This window comes from Bison bison, unplaced genomic scaffold (genome assembly GCF_000754665.1).
Source record: "Bison bison bison isolate TAMUID 2011002044 unplaced genomic scaffold, Bison_UMD1.0 scf7180017864348, whole genome shotgun sequence".
In the NCBI taxonomy this organism is placed as follows: domain Eukaryota; kingdom Metazoa; phylum Chordata; class Mammalia; order Artiodactyla; family Bovidae; genus Bison; species Bison bison.
In genome coordinates this window covers 1,071,417-1,085,064 of record NW_011494920.1, presented here as the reverse complement: position 1 = coordinate 1,085,064, position 13,648 = coordinate 1,071,417, and the positions used below count along the sequence as shown (strand labels likewise).

Genomic DNA, 13,648 nt, shown 5'->3' with positions numbered 1-13,648 from the left:
ATTTGAGACCCACTTCTGAGCTCTCGTGTCATTCATAAAACATTCAAAACATTCAGGGAAAATTCTTTCCCGGATTTACCATAAATTTACTCTAGGTTTATGTGAATATGGACCAAGCTCTGAGCTTGGCCTTGGAATTGTAAAAATAAATCAGATGGGGTCAGTCTCCCAAAGAAGTCAGTCATAGGTGGGGAGGCAGACAGATGAATGGACAATTAAAATGCCCTTGGGTTCATGTAGTGATAACAGAGGAAGGACTCTGTGAGGAGGTAGAAGGTGCCAGGTGGGCTGGGGGGTGAGGGCAGTGGGAGTGTGGGCAGGTGGTGATGTCTCAGAGCCACATCTTTGAGCCTAGTTAGTGGACATCACCCAGGTGAGGGCTTAGAGGAAAGGCAGACCTCAGAGTTGCCCCTGCTGCATGTCTGGGTGTGAGGAACCACACCCTGTAGATAAACACATATTCCTTTCTTTGATTTGAGCCCATCCTCCCACTCCCATATCTCCCATTTCCTCCAGCTCTAGCCTCGGTTTTTAATTCCTGGTTTGTTTTGCTTCTTTTCTTCCCTTTTCTCTGTTCTGCATCCTCATTTATGGCTGACCTCTCTTCCCAGCCCAGTGTTTTCTTCGATTTCCTCTGCAGAAAGTCATTTATTTGATTTAAACTTGAGTTGAATCTAATTACCTTCTTCCATATGCAGCCCTGATGAGCATTGCCCAGACTTTCATGCCTTCTCTTCCTTTCAGAGGGGCCCCAGACCTGGATTATTCCTCTTTCCTCCGCAACTTCATCCTAGCTTTATTCTCCAGCAAAGTCCGACTACCTGAAGTTTCCTAAATGTGCCATCTTGTTTAAATTTTCTCAACTCCTCCTATGCCCAACTTGAGCTTCCTTCCCAACACAGCCTCCCCTCCTCTGGTGAGTTAAACTCACTCTTATTTTGCAAGATAATTTATACATCACCTCAACTACAGTGTATTATGAAGATAGACAAAGTTATGTTAAAGTAACAAACATCATCACCATATGTGTAAGTTAACATAGCAAAAGTTTATTTCTTGGGTCTGTATAGGTCTGGGAGATGATCTTGTGATGATGTGTTTTTCGTGGCAGTTCAGCATCCCTCAGGATCTTTCCAGCTTGTATCCAATCCACATCAAGTGCTTGCACGACCACCGGACTGGATGGAGAATTGTGAACTGGCTCTTAAATGCTTCTGCCTGGAAGTGACACCTGTCATCACATTTCAATGGCATGTGTCCATGCATATTTTCAGAGAAAAGTGCCCTGAAGGAAAAGAGAACCAGAAATCTTAGTGATTGTTAGTAACTTTTATCTTAGGGGATATATTGGTACATAGTAATTGTGGGGATCCTAGAGGAAATTTTGCTATTGTCACTATTATCAGTAACTGATTTGCTGGGAACATTACATAATTTACTTCTGCCTTGTTTCTTCAGCTAGAAGATAAGGGTCATGACGAGAGTAAAAGTGCTTAGAACTTAGCACAATTGAGTTAGCAAAAAAGTCATTATTGATTTGTACTACGAAGCCTTCCTTGAGTTGTCCGCCTCAACCCATCTTGCAGAGTGAAGTATTTTCTCTTTAATGTTTTCACTCTTCTTTGTGTACAGCCAAAGCTGGTTGCCTTTGTCTCATAATGTATTATTTTTAGATGTGAGTGTGTGTTCCTTAAAACTAGGGTTTTGTCTGTTCAACACTGTATTCTGGAATCTAGCACAGTGCCTGCCATAGGGGAGGTGCTCAATATACTTCATATACATGAATGAGTAAGTGAATAAGGAACGAGTGAATGAATGAATCTGTGGTTTCAAAGCTCTGTGCTGGGGATCCACAATGTTTGGCCTTACAAATACCTCCTACCCTTTTTTTTTTTTTCTCCTAGAGTTCTACTCTTTGGTAATATTATCACTCCTAAACTGCTTGTGTGTGACCTGTGGACAGAATGCAAGCATTCTTGACCTGGATATTGTCATCTTTACAGGTATGTTTTCTCTGCTAAAGAACTCAATTACTTTTCCCCTTGGTGTGGTCCACAGACTAGCAGCTTTGGTATCACCTGGGATGCCTATTAGGTAGATTTCAGACCCCGCCCCAGAATTGCTCAATCAAAATTTGCATTTTAATAAGATTGTGGCTGATTTGTATGCAGGTTAGCATTTGAGAAGCACTGTTCTATAGTTGTTACTCAAGGTATCAGAATGAGGTTCTACGCCCTCTATACACATGGGTGAGAGTTAGGGACTGAGAGAATGCAGTTATCCTAAAGTTGTGTGGGGTTGATATTGTTAACTCTATTACTGAGGAAAAGAACTTGCTTCTAATTGACCTAATATTAGCAGACTATGTTTAGTATGGGGGGAATGATGGATTTAGAAATGCCTTGTTCAGGAAGTTGAGGGGTTTGCCAGTTGATTATTATTTAATGCCAATTGGTTTGTCATTTCTTCATCACTGGACATGCAAAGCATACCTGAGAGATTTCCAGATTTGGGAAAGTTATGGAAGTAACAGATGGCTTTTGCCAGATGGTTTCATGATATGTAAAGTTGAGCTGTTTCTTCGTAAATTAGTTGACCTTAACATTTTAGAAATCTTTATATAGGTTCTGTGCAATTTGAGAAGGAGATCAAGCAGCTGGGCTTCCTATATATCCATAAACTGGACAGTCATTGTTATCCTGTGTAAAGATCTTGAAAATAGTTTTTAAAAGTACTCACCAAGTGTATTCCCTGCTGTCAGCATCTTTCATGTGAGTGGTTGGGAGTGATGCGCACTATCTGCCTTGGTTCAAGGCAGACCAGGGGCATGCCACAGTTGGTTCACATGTAAGTGAATAGCAATAAGGAAGCCGATAGAATCTAGTAAAAGACTGATTGGTGCTGCTTAAAATTTATTATTTCAGGAACCATTCAATGACAGATTTTACAAGAAAGTCCTATTTTCTGATCTGTCTTGAAGCTCCATGTAGAAGGAAATCTCCCATCATCCCTCACAGTGAGTAACATCATTCAGCATAGTCAACATTAGTACAGGGTTTATGGGGAAATTTTCCTTTGTATATGAAAAAATAGCCAGAAAATTTCCCCTAGCTTCAGGATGCATTTGGTTAAAGGAGTTAATGCAGGATTCTGATATGATTGTGTATAAGTGTGGTCCATGGCTATTTAATCGGAGAAGGCAATGGCACCCCACTCCAGTACTCTTGCCTGGAAAATCCCATAGACAGAAGAGCCTGGTAGACTGCAGTCCATGGGGTCACTAGGAGTCAGACATGACTGTATAACTTTCAAGTAGACAACCTGAGCGACTTCACTTTCGCTTTTCACTTTCATGCATTGGAGAAGGAAATGGCAAGCCACTCCAGTGTTCTTGCCTGGAGAATCCCGGGGACGGGGGAGCCTGGTGGGCTGCCGTCTCTGGGGTCGCACAGAGTCGGACACGACTGAAGCGACTTAGCAGCAGTAGCAGCAGCATGGCTATTTAATAGCAAACTCTACCCATGAATCATCAGGCTAGTTTTGAGTCTAAAAATTGCCCCCTTGTTCTTAGTAGCTGTGTATTTTTGGCCTGCTGAGATTGCTATGCTCATTATGTTTCTCTCACAGATAAAAAAGTCATTAAAGATTCATGGGATAATATATTCATAAATAAGTGGTAAACATTCAATATTACCTATCAAATAAAGAAGCACATGCCAATTTTTATCACATTTGTTTTGCCTCCTTAGCATGCTGTGCTGTGCTTAGTCGCTCAGTTGTGTCCGACTGTTTGCAACCCCATGGGCTGTAGCCTGCCAGGTTCCTCAGTTCTTGAGGATTCTCCAGGCAAGTATAATGGAGTGGGTAGCCTATCCCTTCTCCAGGTGGTCTTCCTGACCTAGGGATTAAACTGGGGTCTTCAGCATTGCAGGCAATTCTTTACCAGCTGAGCCACCAGGGAAGCCCTTGCTGCTGCTACTAAGTTGCTTCAGTCGTGTCTGACTCTGTGCGACCCCATAGACGGCAGCCCACCAGGCTCTGCCGTCCCTGGGATTCTCCAGGCAAGAACACTGGAGTGGGTTACCATTTCCCTCTCCAATGCATGAAAGTGAAAAGGGAAAGTGAAGGCGCTCAGTCGTGTCCAACTCTTCACGACCCCCGGGACTATAGCCCACCAGGCTCCTGCATCCATGGGATTCTCCAGGCAAGAGTACTGGAGTAGGGTGCCATTGCCTTCTCCAAGGGAAGCCCTTATTCCCACTAAAATAGCTATAATTAAAAAGATAACAAATGCTGTCAAGGATGTGGGGAGTCAGAAAACCTATATTCCTGTGAAAATAGAAAATTATATGGCTAATTTTGAAAACAGTTTGGCAGCTTTGACAAAGTTAAACATAAATTTACCATACATTTCAGCAATTTCATGCCTAGAAATCTATCCTGGGTAAGTGAAGACATATATCCATGCTAAAAAAATTGCATACAAGTGCTCATAGCATCATTATTCCTAATAGCCAAAAAGTGGAAATAGTACAAATGTAAGAAAATGTGTATGTTCATACAATGGAATACTGTTTATCAGTAAAAAGAAATCAAGTATTGATATGTGATATAATATGGATGAACCTCAAGAGCATTATGGTAAGTGAAAGAAGTCATACTCCTAAATGTGTGTTTATATGAAAAAATCCATCACAAATGTATAATAAAGATGTAAAGTGGATAACTAGCTGCTTGGGACATGAGATATGGGGTGAAGACAGGGATTAAGAGCTAATGGGCATGAGGGATATTACTGGTGTGATGAAAATATTCTAAAATTAGATTGTAATGATAGTTGCACAACTCAGTGAATTTACTAAAAAATTGTTGCACACTTAAAATGGTAAATTACATAAGTATGTAAGTCATACCTCCATAATTTTTTGGAAAAATCATGTGAATGATTAAAACAAGTAAAATCTAGGTCTTGTATGTCATCTTGTTATCCACTTGGGTGTATTATTGTTGGAACTTCCTTGTAATCTTAATATTCATACAGGTCCCAAATGATCCCCTGCCTCCATCAGAACGTCTCTCTCCTCATCAGCATTTGCAGGATGCAGCTATAAACCCGGGAAGATTATGCCCTTTGCAGCTAGAAGATGTATAGAAACTTTCTAAAAAATAGTTAGTTATCATGTTCCAACTGCTGATGGGCCTGAAATTCACTCTTCTCCTTATTTCATCCTATTCATATTTCAGATCTCAACTCAAACCATACATCCTCAAGGAGTTCTACCTTCTTCATTATGCACCCTTGCCTGCCTTCACATTCATAAACTAATCCTTTTGCTGCACTGACCATCTGTTGTTTAGATTTTTACTTTGTTCCAGCCAGGGATGCCATTTGTTACATTACTTTTAGCACAGTAATTCTCTGATACAGTGTCATTAAAATTTATTAAATACTAATTACCTGGGACTTTGTTACAAATGTAGATTTCTATGTCTTACCTATAGGACTTCTAGTGGGTGACTTACAAATGAGTCATTTTGATGAGCTCAAATTATGCTTCTGTGTATGTAATATGTAGTCCGTGTACTGTTTTTGAAACATAGAGATATATTGCTGAGGATGGAATCCATTAGGATGTTTTTTTCAGTGTAAGTTTATTGAGGTATATTTTACACATCATATCACCCACCTATTTAAAGCACAATGTTATGATTTTTAAAAGTGAAATATAGTTGATATGCAACATTGTGTTAGCTTTAGGTGTACAGCAAAGGGATTCAGATTTATATTTCTGTATAGGTATGTGTGTATGTACATGTCTGTGTATGTATATGCATATGTGCATGCTAAGTTGCTTCAGTTGTGTCTGACTCTTTGAGACCCTATGGACTGTAGCCACCAGGCTTCTCTGTCCATGAGATTCTCCAGGTAAGAATACTGGAGTGGGTTGTCACGCCCTCCTCTAGGGGCTGTTCCCAACCCAGGGATCAAGCCTGAGTCTGCTATGTCTCCCTGCATTGGCAGGTGGGTTTTTACCACTAGCACCACCTGGGAAGCCCGTGAAAGTGAAAAGTGAAAGTGTTGTTCACTCAGTAGTGTCTGACTCTTTGTGACCCCATGGACTGTGGCCCACTAGGCTCCTCTGTCCATGGAATTCTCCAGGCAAGAATATTGGAGTAGAGTAGCCATTCCTTTTTCCAGTGGATCTTCCCGACCCAGGGGCTGCACCTGGGTCTCCTGCATTGCAGGCAGATTCTTTACCATCTGAGCCAGGAAAGAATATACATATATATTCATATATGTATATATGCATATATTCATATAAACACATGTATATATATATTCTTTTTCAGATTCTTTTCCTTTATAGGTTATTACAACATATTGAGCAGAGTTCCCTGTGCTATACAGTAGATTCTTATTGTATATCTATTTTATATAAAGTAGTGTGAATCTGCAGAGAAGGCAATGGCAACCCACTCTAGTACTCTTGCCTGGAAAATCCCATGGACGGAGGAGCCTTGTAGGCTGCAGTCCATGGAGTCACTAGGAGTCGGACACGACTGAGCGACTTCACTTTCACTTTTCACTTTCATGCGTTGGAGAAGGAAACGGCAACCCACTCCAGTGTTCTTGCCTGAAGAATCCCAGGGACAGGGGAGCCTGGTGGGCTGCCGTCTGTGGGGTCGCACAGAGTCAGACACGACTGAAGCAACTTAGCAGCAGCAGCAGCAGCAGCAGCAGCAGCAGTGTGAATCTGTTAGTCCCTAACTCCTTGATTTTTTTAATTAAACTTACCAAGGTGTACAGCCATCAGCATGAATCATTTTAGGACAGTTCTATCACCCTGGTCATCTTTCTTATGTCCCTTACTTCTACTCTCTCCATCTGCATCTCACTACCCTGCTCTAGGCAACCACTACTCTACTTTCTTTTTCTATAGATTTGCCTTTTCTGAATATTAAAAAATACTGGAATTATATGGTTTCTTCTACCTGGCTCCTTTCCCTGAGTGTAATGTTTGACAACTGGTTGCTTAAGAACTGAAATGTCAATAATAAGTGAATGAAAAGGCCCAGGACCGACATCGTGACATGTATCAGTGGTTTCTTCCTTGTTGTTGCTAAATAGTATCCTGTTGTATGGGTATACTACATTTCGTGTATCCATTTGTTAATTGAGGGACACAGATTGCTTCCCGTTTTTGGCTATTGTGACTAATACTGATATGAGTATTCATGTGCAAACTTCTGTGTAGGTAAATATTTTCTTTTTTCTTGGGTAGATACCTAAGAATGGAATTGCTGGGCCTCATAGTAATTTATTTTAAACATTATAAGAAATTATCAAACAGTTTTCCAGTTGGCTATATACTATTTAACATTCCACTCACAGTGTGGGAGGCTTCCTGATTCTCCACATTCTAGCCAACACCAGTCATTATCTGTATTTTTATTATAATGGTATCTCATTGTGGTTTTAATTTACCCTACTGATTAACGACATTGAGAATCATTTCATGTTCATTCATTTATTGTTTTTGGTGAAATCTGTATTCAAATCTTTTGGCCGTATTTTGATTGGCTTGTTTTGTGGTTCAGTTGTAAGGGTTCTTTACAACGATGTATTCTAGTACATGTTCTTTATCAGATGTGTGTTTTGTGAATATTTTTTCTGTTTATGGCTTGTCTTTTCATTTTGCTAATGGTATATTTTGAAATGCAAGAGCTTTGAATTTTGAGGAAGTTTATTAAAAATCAATTTATTGAAAAATTTTATAGACCATAATTTTAATGTTGTATTAAGAAATCTTTACCTAACCTAAGTTCTGAAATATTTTCTCTTACCTTCTAAAATTTTATTGATTTAGGTCTTTAATCTATGATCCATTTTGTGTTCATTTTTGTGTATGATATAAGATTGAAGTTCATCTGTTTTGCGTGTAGATATCCCCTTGCCCCAAAACCATTTGTTCAAAAGAAAAATGAGTTTTATATGTAAAAAATGATATGTCTATTTTATGTCAAAACCACACTGTCCTGATAACTGTAGTTTTAGATTAAGTTTTGAAATCAAGAAGTCAAAGTCTTCCTACTTTGTTCTTCTTTTCAAAACTTTGGCCATTCTAGGTCTTTTGTGGTTTTGTATACCTTTTAGGATCATCTCATCAGTTTCTGGTGAAAAAAGACCTACTGGAATTTTAATAGATATTATCTTGAATTTATAGGCCAACTTGGGAACAACTGTCATCTTATGACTAATGAGTATTTAATTTAATGTAGATGGACTCTCTCTCCAACCATTTAGAAATTTCCTCAGCAATATTTATAATTTTTAGTGTACAAGTCTTCTACCACTTTTGTTAAATTTATTTCTATGTATTATATAATTTTTAAAATCTCACTGGAGTATTTTGGATCTATCATGATCAGAGATGGTTTTAGACCTATATACTTAGATATGCTCAGTGGTTATGTCTGATAATGTAATAACAAGTAGTATAGTTTTACTTTAAAATTTTGTTCCTATTTTCCAAATTTTCCAGAAGTTTCATGAATTCTTTTTTAAAGCTAGTGATGCCCCCAAACATAATAAATCATCAGTATATAAAAGGAAACATGTAAAAGGGAAAACCTTAATGATAGTAATTAAAGCAATTATGTACTACACTCTTACTATATACCAAGAATCTTTCCTGAGTTCTTTACATATATTACTTCATTTAATCGTCTCAATGACTTCATGAATTATCTCTATTATAATGCCCATTTTATTGACATGGAAACTGAGTCACAAAGCAGTTAAGGTACTTGCCCAAAGTCTCAAGGCTTGTAGTAATCTGGACTGGCTCTAGATTCCATGCTCTTAACCACTGAATATTGGAATAAAATCTACCAAAATAGTACTACTAAATATCTCGGAATAGGTTATAATAGATAATTTAATTTAAAACACTTTTTGGAATTTTCTAAATAAGTGTGAATACTTTTGTAGATAGAAAAAAAAATTGAAAGTATCATAAAATAATTAATTGGTGGACTCCATCACTTGGAATACTTTTCCTTACCTGTTCTATTATCCTGAAATTCAGTCACCAGTGGTGACCCAATGAGTTTAAAAACATTTTATCTTTCTTTCTCTGTGAACTACCTAATCTATTACTGTAATCAAAATTTCACATTTAAATCTTGTATTACTTTACCCAAACCAAAGGCCATCCCAGTAGCAATTTCTGTAGTGTAATAAAAAGAAGTGCATATTAACATATTTAGACAAAACAAATAAGGAAAGCAAAGAAAATTCAGGTATTAAATTTTATTTTGAAAAAGACATGGAACTCATTTTCTTTCATTCATACACTGTTAAATGAACTCCTATGTAACATTTAAATTGACATTTTCACTCATGTTTCTTCTGTTTTTGTGTCTTGTTAGTGAACTGGCATTTTAATGTCCCGAAGTCATAAGGTCGCTAGAAAAGCCTTGTAGACTATAATTAAAAATCGCTATTCCTTGAGCTGTTTTGCTCAGCAAAGGCATAGGGCACAATCTTTTAGAGACATTGCTCCTGAGATGAGAATAAAAGATTTTGACCTTTTATTACAGCATTCATGAGTCGGAAGAACTTCATTTATTTTAGGTAAAGAGCAAATGGAGCATTGGCTATTTTCAGTAATTCAAGAGCAGCTGAAGTCACCTATGGCTTGCCAGTCAATAGTCTTTTGTAATGTTTTCCATTTAGAAAACTATTGTACTTGTCTTTAAAACATTAGTGGCTCTTAGCTAGCAATTTGAACACACACCCACATACACACACACACACCCACACACACACACACACACCTCTATGTAACAGCAGTCCAGACACTGGTGAGGTATCCTTATAAAGAACATTACCCTAATGTGTGAAAATTTTCCTCTTTCTCCCTCAGAAAAGAAACCCTTCAAAACTAAGAAATCATTCAAAGCTTGACTTAAAATGTAAACTAACTAGAGCCTTGAGGCTGCATCTAATTCAGTGTTTTAATGTGGGGGAAAAAAGGCCTAAGGTCTATTTGATATTAAATGAACTCTATAAGCACAATAATATTGTGCTTGCTCATATATAAAATTAAGGGCATGGCTAATCTCGGCATTAATAATCATTGAAAAGTGGTAAGAAAAGATTTCGTCATTTCCACCTTAGTCAATAATTCACATATTAAAGCTATATGTAAGCGCTAAGAAAGCTAATTTGTTTAAACCACATGCGATCGCAGATACCTAAAAAATATGGAAGTTCACAAGGTGTTTTAGTATCTTGAACTCTACAGCCTGAGAAGAAGCAAATCTTAGTATAGGAAGTTCAGTTACTAGGATTCACCACTGCTGCTATAAACGGTCAATATAAATTGCTGCATAATTAGCCCAGCTGCAATAATCCATTGATCCGGGAGACAAGCTGCAGAGAACCAAAGCCATGGTTCGATGCAGCCCGTTGTGGAACACCTTGGTAAACATGTGCCTGGCGGACCTGAGTGGAAATACTAGGGGGATGTAGCTTTGCCACGTGATTTGCTTCTGCCTTGGAAGAGAGTGCAGTGATCATTAAAAAGAGAATTCAGAACAAATAGAAATGTCTGTTTTTAAAGGTTTGAAAGTACATGAGGGTGGGCTTGGGAGTTTATTATTCCTGGTCAGAAAGACAAAGTCAATGCCTTTCTTAAAAGAAAAAAGAAAGACTTAGGGGGGATGGAGACAGTGGGGACGGGGGAGACAATGTGTTGAATTCTAAAACAGCATGGAAAGAGAAATTCCAAGTGATATTAATAATGTGTGAAAATTATGTAATTTCTGAAGGCTACCCTTAGAGCAATCCACAATTTGTTTTTAGAATCAGACGTGTCAGACACATTTACACAAAACCAACTTCCTAACTCCTCAAAGATAGAAACCTTGGAACTACATGCTGGATATGTCGTCTCCAAGAAATATACAGTGATTGTTTTAGAACCAAATTTCTGTATTATTGGTGGCACACGTAATAATTCAACAAAAATCTCAAATAGAAATAAAACAGAGCTCCTTTATCATAGTGTATTAAGTGTGATATAAACTATGTACAAGATCAAGAATAAAATTCTGTTATAGACCAGTAATTAGGAAGATACAACACAGTTGGAAAAAGCTACATTTTCAATGGGCTCCTTTTAAATTCTGCTGTGACTAGTACAGAAAGGTCATGGAGTAGTGAGGGTAAGAGTGATCTTTGTGTGATCACTGACAGAAAAAAAACTTTATGAAACCTAATTATGTGTAGAAAGAAGCTACAAAATTTATTTTGCACTAGATTCTTCAGAAAAATCTGAAGTTCAAACATAAAGCCTCCAGAGTCAATGTGTTTGGAAGAAAAGAGATGAGCTCTTTAGGGTAAATCTGGTTACCAGTGGATGGCTGACCAGCATAATAAATGCTCTTTTGGGAAAAGAGGAAATATTTGAATCAGAAAAAGTATACCGTCTTGTATATGTACCTGGTTTAAAAGGAAGATGTAAGATATTATTTAGTTTCTAGATATGAACTTGATAGATGTTAATATTCCTAACGTCTGATTCCACGTCTGATTCTAAAAACAATTAAGATGTTAGTATGTTCCTAAGAGATGACATGGACCTCTTTGAGAATTTGGAATAGGGATCCAAAGCGATGTCATTAAAAAGTCTTTATCAATATATCATGAGATTGGCTGCAACATGTCCAAATTGCCTGATTTGGGGGTGGGTATGTTAGTAGAGTCTTTTTGGTGGATGGAATAAAGAAGGTAGCAAGCAGTAAGGGAAGGAAAAGCCCAACCTAGTAAGCAAAAAACTGCATGGAAAGACTAAAATAAGGAGAAGCAGGTAATAATAGTCCAGGAAGAAGTTCATATCAAGGGGCAGTTTTAATATCAAATAGTTAGGAGGAGGATATTTGTCTAATAGACGGAAATGAACTATCCTGATGGCATTAGTGGTAGATAATTCACCGGCCAATGCAAGAGATGCAAGACAGGCAGGTTCGAGCCCTGGGTCAAGAAGATCCCCTGAAGTAGGAAATGGCAACCCACTCCAGTACTCTGGCCTGGAAAATTCCATGAACAGAGGAGCCTGGCGGGCTATTGTCCATGGGGTCACAAAGAGTCAGACACGACTGAGCACACGTGGAGGGAAAGGAGACAATCTCAGTTCAGTGCTCAGTCATGTCTGTGAGTCAGACTGCATGGACTGCAGCATGCCAGGCTTTTCTGTTCATCACCAACTCCTGGAGCTTCATCAAATTCATGTCCATCGAGTCGGTGATGCCATCCAACCATCTCATCCTCTGTTGTCCCATTCTCCTCCCTCCTTCAATCTTTCCCAGCATCAGGGTCTTCACAGGAGTCAGTTCTTCACATCAGGTGGCCAAAGTATTGGAGTTTCAGCTTCAGCATCAGTCCTTCCAATGAATATTCAGAACTGATCTCTTTTAGGACGGACTGGTTGGATCTTCTTGCAGTCCAAGGGACTCTCAAGATTCTTCTCCAACATCACAGTTCAAAAGCATCAAATCTTCAGCGCTCAAATTTCTTTATAGTCCAACTCTTACATCCATACAAGACCACTGTAAAAACCACCACTTTGACTAGATGGACCTTAGTTGGCAAAGTAATGTCTCTGCTTTTTAATATGCTGTCTAGGTTGGTCATAGCTTTTCTTCCAAGGAACAAAAGTCTTTTAATTTCATGGCTATAGTCACCATGTGCAGTGATTTTGGAGCCCCCCCAAAATCAATAAAGTCTGTCACTGTTTCCATTGTTTTCCCATCTATTTGCCACGAAGTGATGGGACTGGATGCCATGATCTTAGTTTTCTGAATGTTGAGTTTTAAGCCAACTCTTTCACTTTCATCCAGAGGGTCTTTAGTTCCTCTTCACTTTCTGCCATAAGGGTGGTATCATCTGCATATCTGAGGTTATTGATATTTCTCCCTGCAGTCTTGATTCCAGCTTGTGCTTCATCCAGCCCGGTGTTTCTCATGATGTACTCTGCATTTATATTATTAAATAAGCAGGGTGACAATATACCACCTTGACATACTCCTTTTCCTATTTGGAACCAGTCTGTTGTTCCATGTCCAGTTCTAACTGTTGCTTTTTGACTTGCATACAGATTTCTCAGGAGACAGGTAAGGTAATCTGGTATTCCCATTGCTTTAAGAATTTTCCACAGTTTGTTGTGATCCACACAGTCAAAGGCTTTAGCATAATCAATAAAGCAGAAGTAGATGTTTTTTTGGAACTCTCTTTTTTGATGATCCGATGGATATTGGCAATTTGCAAATCTCTGATTTTTCTGCCTTTTCTAAATCCATCTTGAACTTCCAATCCATCTGGAAGTTCACAGTTCACATACTGTTGAAGCATGGCTTGGAAAATTTTGATCATTACTTTGCTAGCGTGTGAGATGAGTGCAGTTGTGCAGTAGTTTGAGCATTCTTTGGCATTGCCTTTCTTTGGGATTGAAATGAAAACTGACCTTTTCCAGTCCTGTGCCCACTGCTGAGTTTTCCAAATTTTCTGGCATATTGAGTGCAGCACTTTCACAGCATCATCTTTGAGGATTTGAAATAGCTCAACTGGAATTCCATCACCTCC

General features: G+C 38.5%; 1 protein-coding gene across 1 annotated transcript in view; it reads left to right on the top strand.

Moving 5' to 3' along the window:
- Positions 1-13,648, top strand: part of LOC104999211 — a 256,096-nt gene that overhangs the window by 232,680 nt on the left and 9,768 nt on the right. Inside the window, exons 10-11 of the mRNA XM_010854715.1 lie at positions 1,905-2,003; positions 2,925-3,016. The gene's annotated coding sequence lies outside the window, so the exon portion shown is untranslated. The remainder of the gene's footprint in view (positions 1-1,904; positions 2,004-2,924; positions 3,017-13,648) is intronic.